Source organism: Convolutriloba macropyga, chromosome 13, assembly GCF_964194025.1.
Source record: "Convolutriloba macropyga chromosome 13, txConMacr16.3, whole genome shotgun sequence".
NCBI lineage: Eukaryota > Metazoa > Xenacoelomorpha > Acoela > Convolutidae > Convolutriloba > Convolutriloba macropyga.
In genome coordinates, this window is record NC_134480.1 from 908,662 (window position 1) to 921,523 (window position 12,862).

A 12,862-nucleotide genomic window follows, 5' to 3' on the forward strand; every position below is an offset into this window, starting at 1 on the left:
GGTATTTGGTTATATGCGCTAATTAGATCTGCTGTTGTGAATATTGTTCCATTAATCCTTGTTAGGGCTACGTCAACTGGTTCGATTGGCTAGTTATATTTGGATTCATCTATCATGCTGTTCAAGTATCTTGCATCTAGCACGATTTTTAGAGATTCGCCTTTTCGTAGTATTATTACTGGGTTTGTGAATGTGTTCCCTGTTGACAGTTGTTCTTTGTTAACGGGTGCGATGATGTCGTATTTTTTTAATATATCTAATAGTTTTTGTATTCTTTCTCGAAGGTGTATCGGTACTTTGCTTATTCGTTGTTTTTTGAAAATTGCATCTTTTTTCATCGGTAGGTTCAACTTTACTTTTGTTTTTCCGACGTCAAATTTTGTTGTTGCATATACTTGTTTGTATTGTAGTATGGTTGTTATTACTTTTCGAACTCTTCTTGTGTTAAGTGTGAATGTTGAAAATCAAACATTTTTATAAATTCTTTTTCTTGTTCTGAATATTTGTTAATATTAAATTTGCATTTAAAGTTTGATTTTTTTTCAAATGTTGCTACTTGTTCGATTGTTTCGTTTTCTTGTATGTTTAGTATTTCATTAATATCGTGTTCACTTTCGTATGTTAGATGATACAAAGCTGTGAACAAGTCAATTGAATTTGTATGATATATTTCGTTATCTTGTTTTTTACATGTAATATTTCTATTCATGAAACCAATTAACCCTGTATTTATGGTTATTTTATGTCTATTCTTGTTAACTAGTAAAATGTCTATGAAGTACTCTTCATCTGCTGTGAAGTCTTTTATATCTGTAAAAGATATATTGTGATATTTGTTTATCGGTTCGAAATAGAAATGTGATTTATGAATTGTTTTTTCATTTGATTTTTTCATTTGTTTAAATATAGGTATTGGAAATGTTAAGCTTTTATTTTGGTTCTGCTCGATATAAATTGTTTCTCTGTTAAATATTGGGTATAATCGAGAGTAATACGGGTAACCTTTTGTACTATTCATATAGAATATAATGTCGTTATCTAGGATTGTATTTGTAATTAAGGTTAGTCTATTTGTGTTTACATTTATCGTTTCAATATATTCTTTGAAGAAAGGGGTGCCTGGGATGTTATGGTTACATTGGGTTACATAAAAATGAATGTAAAAATTGTTTTGGGGTTTGCTTCTGTTATTCGAATTTTTATCTGGTGTAAGAGGTAATTTGACTGTTCCGTATGTTTCTATTGTGGTGTTGTTCGCTGCAGTTAATGTTTGGTTTGCTTTTTCCAATTGTATTTCTGGGTTATTATACTTTATCTCGTTCCAAGTATCTTCATTGAGTAAATTCAATGTTGCTCCTGAATCCAGTAGAAAATCAATTTCTAAAACTGGTTTTTGTTTAGTGAAATCTTGTTCGAATTTATTACATTGATACATCGGCAATATCCAGGTTGGATTACTTTCTAATGTATTTATTAATGTATTGCATGTGTCTTCGTTTGCGTTATAGAATTTATCTAATATCTCTTGATCTTCGTCGGATGACTCTGATGTGTATTCATATTCGTCAATCCCTGGTGGGTCATCGTTTTGTTTTTCTGATTTAATGTTATTTATTTTGTTTTTGTTATTATTATTGTTATATTTATTTCCTTCATTTCGTCGTTCTGAAGAGTAGTTCCTTTGATTTTGTTCTCTTTGTGATGAATTTCTCCTGTCGTCTCTGTTATTGTTGTTTGAGTAAATTCTATTGTTACTACTTGAACGTTGTCTAAATCTGTCGTTTCTGTTTGGGTCTCTGCTGTTATATCTTTGTCTGTTATTGTTATTATAATTATTATTTCTGTTATACGGTGATTGTTGTCTAGAGTTGTTTCTGTCTGTATATCTTGAACTTGATCTACTATGGTATCTGTTGTGATTGTTATTTCTGTTGTAGCTGTTTCCTCTGCTTCTTCTGTAATTGTTTCTATTATAACTTGTACTTCTGTTATTGTGATTATGTGATTTCCTATATCCTTGATAATTCCCGTTATCTCTAGGATTTACGTTTTTATTATAGTTGTTCCTTGATTGTGATCTGTATGGGGTTCGACTTCGTGGATTGTTATATATTGGTGACGTTGGTGGTAATTGTCTTCCATTAATGTTTTTTGAATCAATTTTTCTGTTTGGTAAATTTTGATTATTTCTCGTATGACCATAGAATGATCATTCTTTTGGTCGTGCTGTGCTTTCTCGACGTGGTCTTTTGAAGCATCTACCCTTAGTATGTCCGTGTGAGCTGTAATAGCTACAAAACAATGCAAATTTTGGTCTGCCTTTAAAATTCTTTTTGTCATATGTATTATTAATTCCGTTAAGGACGTTACATATTGTTCCTTCAAACTGTTCTAGATCGTTTTGGTTAAGTTCGTTGATATTGTTACAGGCTATTTTCATTTGTTTTAGATCGTCATTGATATTACTTGTACTCTGATTAACTTCATATAGTCGTTTGTGATTATTTGTTATAGTTCTTGTTAGATCCATCTGGTCTATTTTTTCTACCAATGTTTTGAATGGCATTTCCGGTTCTCTTGGCGTTTGTTTATGATTCGCATGCTTTTTTAATGCTGCCGTTTTTAGTTCGTTATCTAAACATCTAATAAATGATTGGTTCATTACGCTATTTCTGTAATCTTCTGTGTACAATGAATATGCAGTTTTTACGAGAGTTTCTATTCTCAGTGCTAATGATCTTAGTGATTCGTTTGTATGCTTTTGTAATTGTTGTAATATTATTTTTGCTTGTTGTTTTGACTTTTCAGAATCAAAAATATCTGAAAATTCTTTGCAAAATGTTTTCCAATCTAATTTTGTTTCACTTGGAAGTGTTGAATACCATTTTTGTGCAGGTCCTTGTAGGGTATGTAGTATTAAAGCTGCTCTTTTAACTTTCCATTGATGATGTCCAGGTTTGTTTACTGGTTCTATTCCACTGCTAAATATCATAGCTGCGACTATACTGTTTAAGTATTCTTCAACAGTATATGCTGGGTCCGTACCATCGAAAGGTCTTATTGTTGTAGGTACTGAACCACTGCTGATACTTTGTTCTATTTGAGGTTCTTCGTTTATACTCATTGATGTCAGTTGTTTATAAAATGGTAGAGGAGGTTCTACTACGGATGTTTCTCTTTCTTCTGTTGTGATAGAATTGGTTCTTCTATTCCGATTTTCTTGTTGTCGGTTGTATTGTCTATTATTATTTTGTCTATTTTCGTTCGCAATATTGTCTATATTCCTGTTAGTGAATAATTGTTCATTTTCTGTACTGAGGTTTGTTTGTCTATTTATGTTATCCAGAGTTTTATCAAGTCGGTCGAATACCATTTCTATTGCTTCTTCATGTCTTTTTTCCATTCTTTTATTCATCTGTTGATATTTCACTTCCAGATCATCTATTAGTTTATTCATGTGTTTTGTTACCGTAGCTGTTATTTCATTTTTTAGTTCCAGGTAATTATTTGTTTGTTGTCTCCAATATTGTTCGTGATACTCTTGGTTATCATTTAAAGAACTAATATAGATATTGTTTCTATTATCTCTCATTGGGTGTTTCCGTCGAGCATTTTGGTTCACTGATGGTGGTACTTGATTTTCAAATCTTATCTCTCTTTCTTCGGAATCTGAGATATCTATGTCTTCGTCTATATTTTGTTGATTTCCAAATAAATTCGATGTTAATTGTTTATCAGGTTTTAGTGTTGATTTTTTTTTATTTGTAAGCTATTATTTGTTTGAATGTCTTTAGGTGTTGATGTCGATGTTAGGCTTCTTGATAAATTAAATGAAGAAGATCCTGTCTGACTTTGATCTGTTATTTTTACATGACTTTGTAATCCTTCGATGAAGTTTATGCTATCGGAGCATATTTTCAATGTGCTTTCAAAATGTTCTGAATAGTGTTCACTATTCCAGATGTTCTGGAGTTCGTCACATAAATGACTAATTTCCTCCGGGAATGTTTCTCCGAATTGGATTCGTTTTTCATTAATGTGTTCGAAGTTATCTAACCAAAAAAGGAATTTAAATTCAGATACTATTTTTATTACATCTAATGTTGTTGATTTCAAATCTGTTTTTAATTCAATTATTTTTGTTAGCCAATTGTTATAATTTTTTATGTCTAATCTTAATTTATCGTTCACTGACTGTATTTATTGACGATATTCGTTCAGGTATCCGGTTGTACTCCTTAGTGTTTTGTACGTAGTGGATGTTACAGCTGTCAATTTTGTTTTATCTTGTGATTCCTCATGTCTTTTCAAGAATATTTTAAACGTATCCGATAGTGATGTTTCATTTTGGAAATTAAAAAATATCTTTTTATTGCCTTTTTCATCTGTTAGTGTGAATGTGTAATGTTTGTTATATTGATCTCTAACCAGTAGTATTACTGGTAAATAATGTACTAGATGGTTTCTATGTATGTTAATCTGTTGTATATGTTTTGTTTCTTAAAAGAAGTTGTTTTTCAAGTTTACTATTATTCTGTATATAATTTCACGATGTTCCTGTGGACAATCGTTAGCAATTGTAAATGGTATTAAGAAATTGCTAGTATTTGTTTGTTCATTGTATTTGTAAGCCATTTTAATGTTCTTTTTATATACGTTATGTTTACCAACAATATTTTTGTTATTTATTCGATATTTTTTTCTGTTGTTTATCCAATTTAGTTCAGCACTGGTCGCACCAGATAAGACGTGTTCTGAGCTTACCTTTATTAGGATCCTTCTAGAACTGTCTTATGGTTGTCTCAAGAATATGGTGTACTCTTAAGGCTTACCTGACTAACTAAAGTTCTATACCTCTAGTCTGTTACTCTTCTTCTGAGCTTCAGTAGACAGTGCACGGGCCCCAATGCTAAAGTCTGACGTATATCTCAATACAAAACAAGAGCGGAGTAGAGAGAGAGAAATATACTTTATTATTATATCAGGTGGTGAACTGGTACTGACTAAATAACTTTCTCTTCTGAGAAGAGGGGTAAAATGGGTAAACATCTAAAGGAAAGAAAGAAAAGATACTATTCCCTTTTTATCCAATCAGGGAAGAGTATTTTCAGTCTTTATTTATTTAAATAATAAAGTCTTTCAAATAGTCCTTTTCTGGAAGTCATATTTGACTCCAAATTCTCCCTGTCCTCAAAAACTATTTCAATGAAAGAGCCTGGGAACTGGATTTTGTGCTTATGTATAACCATCAAGTAGGCGATTCCACAAATTTTTCTTTTATGACATTGATTTTTAAAAAATGAATTTATATTTGATCCATGCAGTTATCACTTTAAATACGAAAGGTAAGTAACTAGTTCGCATAACTAGAAAAAACTTTTGTTTTGTTTGTGGCTTACCTCGTGCCGTCTTCATAGTTGGTTTCAGAATTGATAAAAAAACAGGCCAACTTATTTACAAAGATTTTGCATTTTATTGTATTCATACTTCTCTTTCAAGTAACTAATCTTTGATTTAAAGAATAATTCCTAGCTTCCTTCAAATACATGTTAACTCATTTCATCAGCATCATTTTTCATACTCAAGTTTTACGACAGAAACAAAAACTATGCGTTCAAAATAGAGCAAATCTTTTTATGGCAGATTACTCCAAGTTTATTGATAGCGGTATCAAAGACTTACAATGAGGTTTCGGTAATTTAGCTTATGTGACACATAACGTTTAGCCATCTCCTCCAATCTTACATATGCTTAACCATTGGAGCAACAGTTTAGTGTCCTTATAATGGGAAAGACCATACCCGGGTTTCTCGCAAGTTCTAACGAGGCGATGCATCGCCCTGCTCCAAAAACTTGCAAGTTCTTACAAGTTAACCATTCGACTTACAAGTTCTTACATGTTAACTGTTCGACTTATAATTTCTCAAAAATTAACCATTCGGCGTATAACATATGTTCCTACATAAGTTCAAAGGATATAAGTTCATACAAGACAACCTTACTGACGATATTGTAGCAAAAACAAACAAACTTTTCAAGATATGAAAGTAAACAGATGTTTAAGAAGAAAACTTAGATTCTGTAAAATTGTGAACTGAGATAAAAAATCAAAAATTGTACAAAGTGAAGCGTAAGTCAATTATTTGAGAAAAAGTTCTGCCGTATGAAGACGAATATTCAATCAATTCAAAAAGGAAAAGAAATATAGAAACATTTTTAAAATGCATTCAGGAAGAAGCTTTTCGAGATCAACTATTGATTAATCGAATTGCAAATGGACCTCTTGAGTTGATTAAATTGAGATGTAACGGTTTTTTCAACCTACATCGCTTTATAATTTATCCAAACCGAGCTATTAAATCCCACATTTTTTCTGCGGTAAAAGAACGTTTTATTGAATAAACCAATAGTGCTCACCATAAATGCATAAATATTATCGGTTAAACTCATTAGCTTTACGTAATTTGTACGCTTAGGGACTATTAAAGCTCTCAGAGAATTGCTCAACAACCTTATTGTCACCGTGCTTTGACCGATTATCCCGTATCTAAGGACCAAAAATCGTAATTGCAAGTATTTTTCTAAGCAGACCAACATTGTCCAGGAATTGTATAAATGCGACGAATGTTCTTTGCGAGCCACTAAACATTCATTTATAGTACAATAATTACCTGTTTGAAAACGAATCAAATTATAGATCAAACGTATGTATCTTGAAAAGATTGAAAAATTAAAATTAACTTTGGATAGAAATAAGCCCCAGAAATCCTAGAGACTAAAGTTTTAAATGTCTCTTCAACGGTTGATTCAAGTTTTTTTTAAAAAAAATTGCTTTTGGCACTATGGCTGAGACAAAAAGTGGGTGATCGACATTTCAAAGACTGAGAGCTCAACCGCCTGCTTCGATGAAGTTATATGTTTGAAGACGAGATCTCACATAACCATTTTTGACACTAGCCCGAGTAATCCTAGCTGCAAAGGTGCAATGTGAAAGTTTCATACACAAAAAATCATAGTCACCAAAGAAGCCGTGGATTTTTTGTTTTCGCCGCTTAAGCATTGAAAAAATATAAATCACTGCTACCAACAAAAATGCAAAAGAAAAAAAATCCACCGTAACAAAATAACCGAGATTTTTACCGGTGAATAAACGTAAGATGTGCGGTTTTTTGGGGCAATTTTTTCTCATGGTTTCATCGATGAAAATATAACTTCTCTCCAGAGAAACAACACCAAAATTTTTGAGTATTATAGACTTTCCATAGGCGATCACTGACTACGAGTTCGAATTTTTTAGAGACTTCATCTTATTTGACGCAGAGACTGTATAAAAACACATTTTGTTAAAAACAATCTAAACAAGTTCATTTTCGTTGATTGTATTGTAGCAGTTGAAATACTGAATGTACACCTTCAACCAATCAGAGACTGAGAAGACGCTCTTGTCTTTTATATAGAGAGAACTGAACTAACTATAGTCAGTCTTTTAGCTAGATAAACTATGTGTATACCATTGACTCCGGTGCTATACTTCTTAACCACCGTAATAATAGAAGTTTACTATCACTGTTTTACAGAGTCGGTTAGTCTTAGAGATATAGGTGAGTCTACTTCGCGCGCAGAAATAAGTAGCAACAGCTGTTTATACTTTAAGGCTGTAAGAGGAGCCCTCTTCGGGTCTGCTTAACTGGTGCGACCAAACTGGTCCAAGCCTTAACTGGTGAGTTAAAATTAGATTATATTGCTTTTTACTTTTTATCTATTAAAAATTTAGGAAAAAGGGGAACACAGCCCCAATAAAACGAAAACTACTAATATTTAAACAAATGAAATAACTAAAATGGATCATCACATTGATCAACTCTCTTCCCACGTACCGACACACTTGGACGAACTACAACTAGCTGTTCTTACACAACAGAACACGAAATTTTACCCTTTGAAGTTAAACACTATCAACACCAAGATGAAAAAAATAAATTCTTAAATACAGCAAAACAGCTTAAATATCACTATAGTGCAATAGAACGACAACCTCACCTCTCTTTACCAGAAAAGGCATCATATGTTTCACGAACCGCCTTTCTCTCATATTAAGTTGAAATTTCCGGAACCTAGTTCACAAATGGTTCAGATCTTTTCATTTGTAATACACTCACAAACAATTACATCTTGTTAATATACGATACTATATTTCACCCTCTATCAGACACACTATTTGAATTCCCTAACGGAATATGGTCCGAAACTCAACCCTTGGATAGAGAAGGTATATTTAGAAAACTTTCTTCCGAATTTCTCAAACGCCTCGCACCTACACTTAATGCCGACGCTTCACACTCTCGAAAGGAAAGCGTACACAAAATCGCTCGGCAGGAAATAGAAGGATTCACTCAATTTTTAAAGATATATATAAGCTCTGTCACAGATGCAGATCTAAATGATGAAGAGATTTTCGATTCTCTCACACACCTAACTTGGTATTTACACAGATTTCGGAAAAGTCTGGTAAGACATATCTTTCCAGCCACAAAACTAATAGAAGAAAACTATCCACGAATAATAACAAAATTACCAGAAACACTCCACTAAATATATGACCCAAATTGGTTTCCACAAATTTTGTGAACATTACGGAAATACCATCCGAAACCATCCAAAAATTATCTATTCGCCAACAAAATATAGAAATTAGAAACTATAACAAGGAAACACAACCAGTTACTTGTACAAGTATTACAGAAAACACGAGTACTTCTCTGGAAGTCTCAACCATTGAAAATATGGATACAATTATCTACTCTCAAGAATCAGAATCAGTATGAATGAAATTACTGAAACAGAATTCAATTCAACAATGTTGGATGATGGAACACTCTTTTCATCACATACGGTAAACACATTAATTGGTCTTGGAGACACAGATGAAAATAATAATCAAAATAACAATAATAACATTAAAAAAAAATCGACTACTAATACCACGGGAAACACGCCTATTTACCAAAATCACCAGCACAGACACCCTGTGACCTCGAATGAATTGACACAAAAATTAGATCCATTAAATCGAACTATACCAATATTACCGAGTGTAAACACACCTTTACCACGTCTACACAGACAAAATTCCGTACGCTTTAATACTAAACCCATTATTCTTAATAACTCAACCTGACCCACACAAGGGTTTAATCAAAATATCCAAATCACTCCACAACAATTAGTAAATACTGTTAGACAATTAAATTCACAAAGTACACTACAAAGTACAAACGCACCGACGCCTTATCATTTACAAGCAGCGTCCACACAAACGCCATCACCTGTAGTCCGTTGGGATGTAACCCTACCTAGGTGGCTCGGTGCCAATGCACAAAGGATGTAACCCTACCTTGGTGGCTCGGTGCCAATGCAACATTCTTTAAGACGGTTTGACTGTACTGATACCACCTATACAACAGAAAATTTTTTGAATGCTATAACAGCAAATATGGTAATGACATCAGGACCAGAACAGACTGATTCACCGTTCCATGAAGCCTGGATCTTGAAACAAATTGCCATGATCCAAACGGCCCTAATAGATCCAGCACAACATTGGTATTCACATCTTCCACTAGATATTGAAAAGAATTGGCAAGCGTTTTTCAGTGAACTCCAGAAAACATTTGATAACCAACAATCGCAAATTCAAGCAAAATTATTACTAGAAAGCATAACACGTGCTTCTGGGGAACAAATTAAGACGCTAGCCTTTAGAATAGAACAACTGACTCGAAAAGCATATGTTAATAATGCCCCAGATATTCGAAATGCACAAATGAATGACGCACTATTCAAAGCACTCGATCCACAACTAGCTAGAATAGCGCTTACAAAGATCATCGCAAATCACAAATCAAACGCACTGGAACCACAACTTCCATTTGCACATCTTGTTGAAAAAATACATCAAGAAGATATTGGAAGAACACATATCGATAGACACAAATTAAATACAAATTCCACTCTTTCACCCTCAATTAAAAATCTCTCTCTTCGGAGATATAATCTTACAGTAGACGAGATTCACGTAATGGAACACGATATTGCTCACGGAATAAATGTAGTACGACACAAGTACTCAAATGACCCAAATTTCAAAGGAAAACCACTCTTTCTAAAACTTTGCAAAAAAAATTCACGTTCAGTGCCCTAACAAAAAGTATACAAAACCACTTGAGAAGCCTAATTTTCAAAAACAAATTTCAATAAAGCAATGAAAGGTAATCAAAACATTCCCAACAGACAACTCACATCAAATAATATGACAGGTAAACAACTACCAGTTTCTAATCGCTCTCGCAGCAGTAGCAGAGAACACAGAAATCACTCAAGGCACAGAAGCCCAAACAAATTCTAACAAAATAACTCAAAGCCTTATTATGGAAACAGCAATTTCAAACCACCAAGTAGAAACATTTCACCATATCCAAGACCAAATTTTCAAACTAACTCACAATATAACCCTAGACCACAGTCACCTCACTATGATCGGGACGGAAATCGATCACGACGACCGTTCTCACGAAATAGACTTCGTAAAGTTATGAATTACATAAATTCATTGTTATATCAAGAACAAACAGAAATCACCTCCTTCGAACACTGAAAATACAGACACATCAAAGGTCTCCGAGGAAACACTTCTCAAACAAAAATTTAATGATTTTCTTTTAGAAATAAATCAAGACACACAAGATGAATATTTCAATTGCCAAGCGGAATGTATCACTCTCACAGGAGAATACATTCTCTCTACCTCTTGCAGAAATAACATATGGGTACTACCACTCACAATATATACAAAGCAAACACCTGATCAAAAGAAAACAATCTCCCCGCCACATCTAGAAATAGATTTTCTACTGGATTCGGGTACAACACTGAAAATATTAAATACGGACACTTGGAATGAAATTAAAAATACCACAAACTACAGCTAAAAGCATCAACATTTTTTCTCAGCAGCAAATAAATCTAAATTACAGTCAAACGGGACAATAAAACTTACATTATACCCAGAGAGCCGAAACCTCAAAAACACTCCATTTACACTCACCATTCATGTATCAAACACGAAATTTAATTTTCTAGGTACACCCTTCCTAGAAAATACGTAGATTCAATAAAATGTTCATCTCATACACTAGAGATGAAACATAATCATGATATAAAGTCACTAAAGTTTTACGATTCATCAATTAAACCACCCCGTACTATTCACGATTATTTCCAGTAATTGGAGATCCTTCAATATATTTTACACCCTCTGAAAACCTAATTTTAACTTATTCTTTAACCGCATACGAATTTAAGAATAAAAATGCGAGTGGTACTGTACTTTACGCATCTGATTTTTCCTTCATACCATTACGCAAAATTATGTTTTTCTCGATAATGGATATCAATAACATCGAATATCCTAATGAATCATTTATCCAGATGTTAATAAAAAATACTTTAAATCACCCACTAACACTCTTAAACCATTTGATAACCAACAATCGCAAACTCAAGCGAAATTATTAGTAGAAAGCATAACACGTGCTTCTGGGGAACAAATTAAGACGCTAGCCTTTAGAATAGAACAAATGACTCGAAAAGCATATATTAATAATGCCCCAGATATTCGAAATGCACAAATGGATGACGCACTCTTCAAAGCACTCGATCCACAACTAGCTAGAATAGCACTTAAAAAGATCTTCGCAAATCACAAATCAACCGCATTGGAACCAAAACTTCCATTTGCAGATCTTGTTGAAAAAATACACGAAGAAGATGTTACAAGAACAAATATCGATTGACACAAATTAAATAAAATTTCACTCTTTCACCCTCAATTAAAAATCTCTCCCTGGAGATATATAATCTTACTGTAGACGATACTCACGTAATGGAACACGATATTGCTCACGGAATAAATGTAGTACGACACAAGTACTCAAATGACCCAAATTTCAAAGGAAAACAACTCTTACTAAAACTTTGCGAAAAATGTTCACGTTCAGTGCCCTGAAAAAAAAAGTATACAAAACCACTTGATAAGCCTAATTTTCAAAAACAAAGTTTCAATTAAGCAATGAAAGGTAATCAAAACCTTCCCAACAGACAAGTCACATCAAATAATACGACAGATAAACAACTACCAGTTTCAAATCGCTCTCGCAGCAGTAGCAGAGAACACAGAAATCACTCAAGGTACAGAAGCCCAAACAAATTCTAACAAAATAACTCAAAGCCTTGTTATGGAAACAGCAACTTCAAACCACCAAGTAGAAACGTTTCACCATATCCAAGACTAAATTTTCAAACTAACTCACAATATAACCCTAAACCACAGTCACCTCACTATGATCGGGACGAAAATCGATCACGACGACCATTCTCACGAAATAGACTTCGTAATGTTATGAATTACATAAAATCATTGTTAGATCAAGAACAAACAGAAATCACCTCCTTCGAACACTGAATATACAAACACAACAAAGGTCTCCGAGGAAGAACTTCTCAATTGAAAATTTAATGATTTACTTTAAGAAATAAATCAAGACACACAAGATGAATATTTCAATTGCCAAGAGGAATGTAACACTCTCACAGGAGAACACATTCTCTCTACCTCTTGCAAAAATAACATATGGGTACTCCCACTCGCAATATATACTCAGCAAACACTTGATAAAAAGAAAACAATATCCCCACCACATCTAGAATTAGATTTTCAAGATTCTGGTACAACACTTAACAAATTAAATACCGACACTTGGAGTGAAATTAAAAAATACCACAAACTATAGCTAAAAGCATCAAC

At 33.2% G+C, this 12,862-nt stretch overlaps 1 protein-coding gene across 1 annotated transcript in view; it reads right to left on the bottom strand.

Annotated features, from left to right (window-relative positions):
- Nucleotides 1–12,862, bottom strand: part of LOC142351846 (uncharacterized) — a 159,280-nt gene that overhangs the window by 125,361 nt on the left and 21,057 nt on the right. The window lies entirely within an intron of this gene.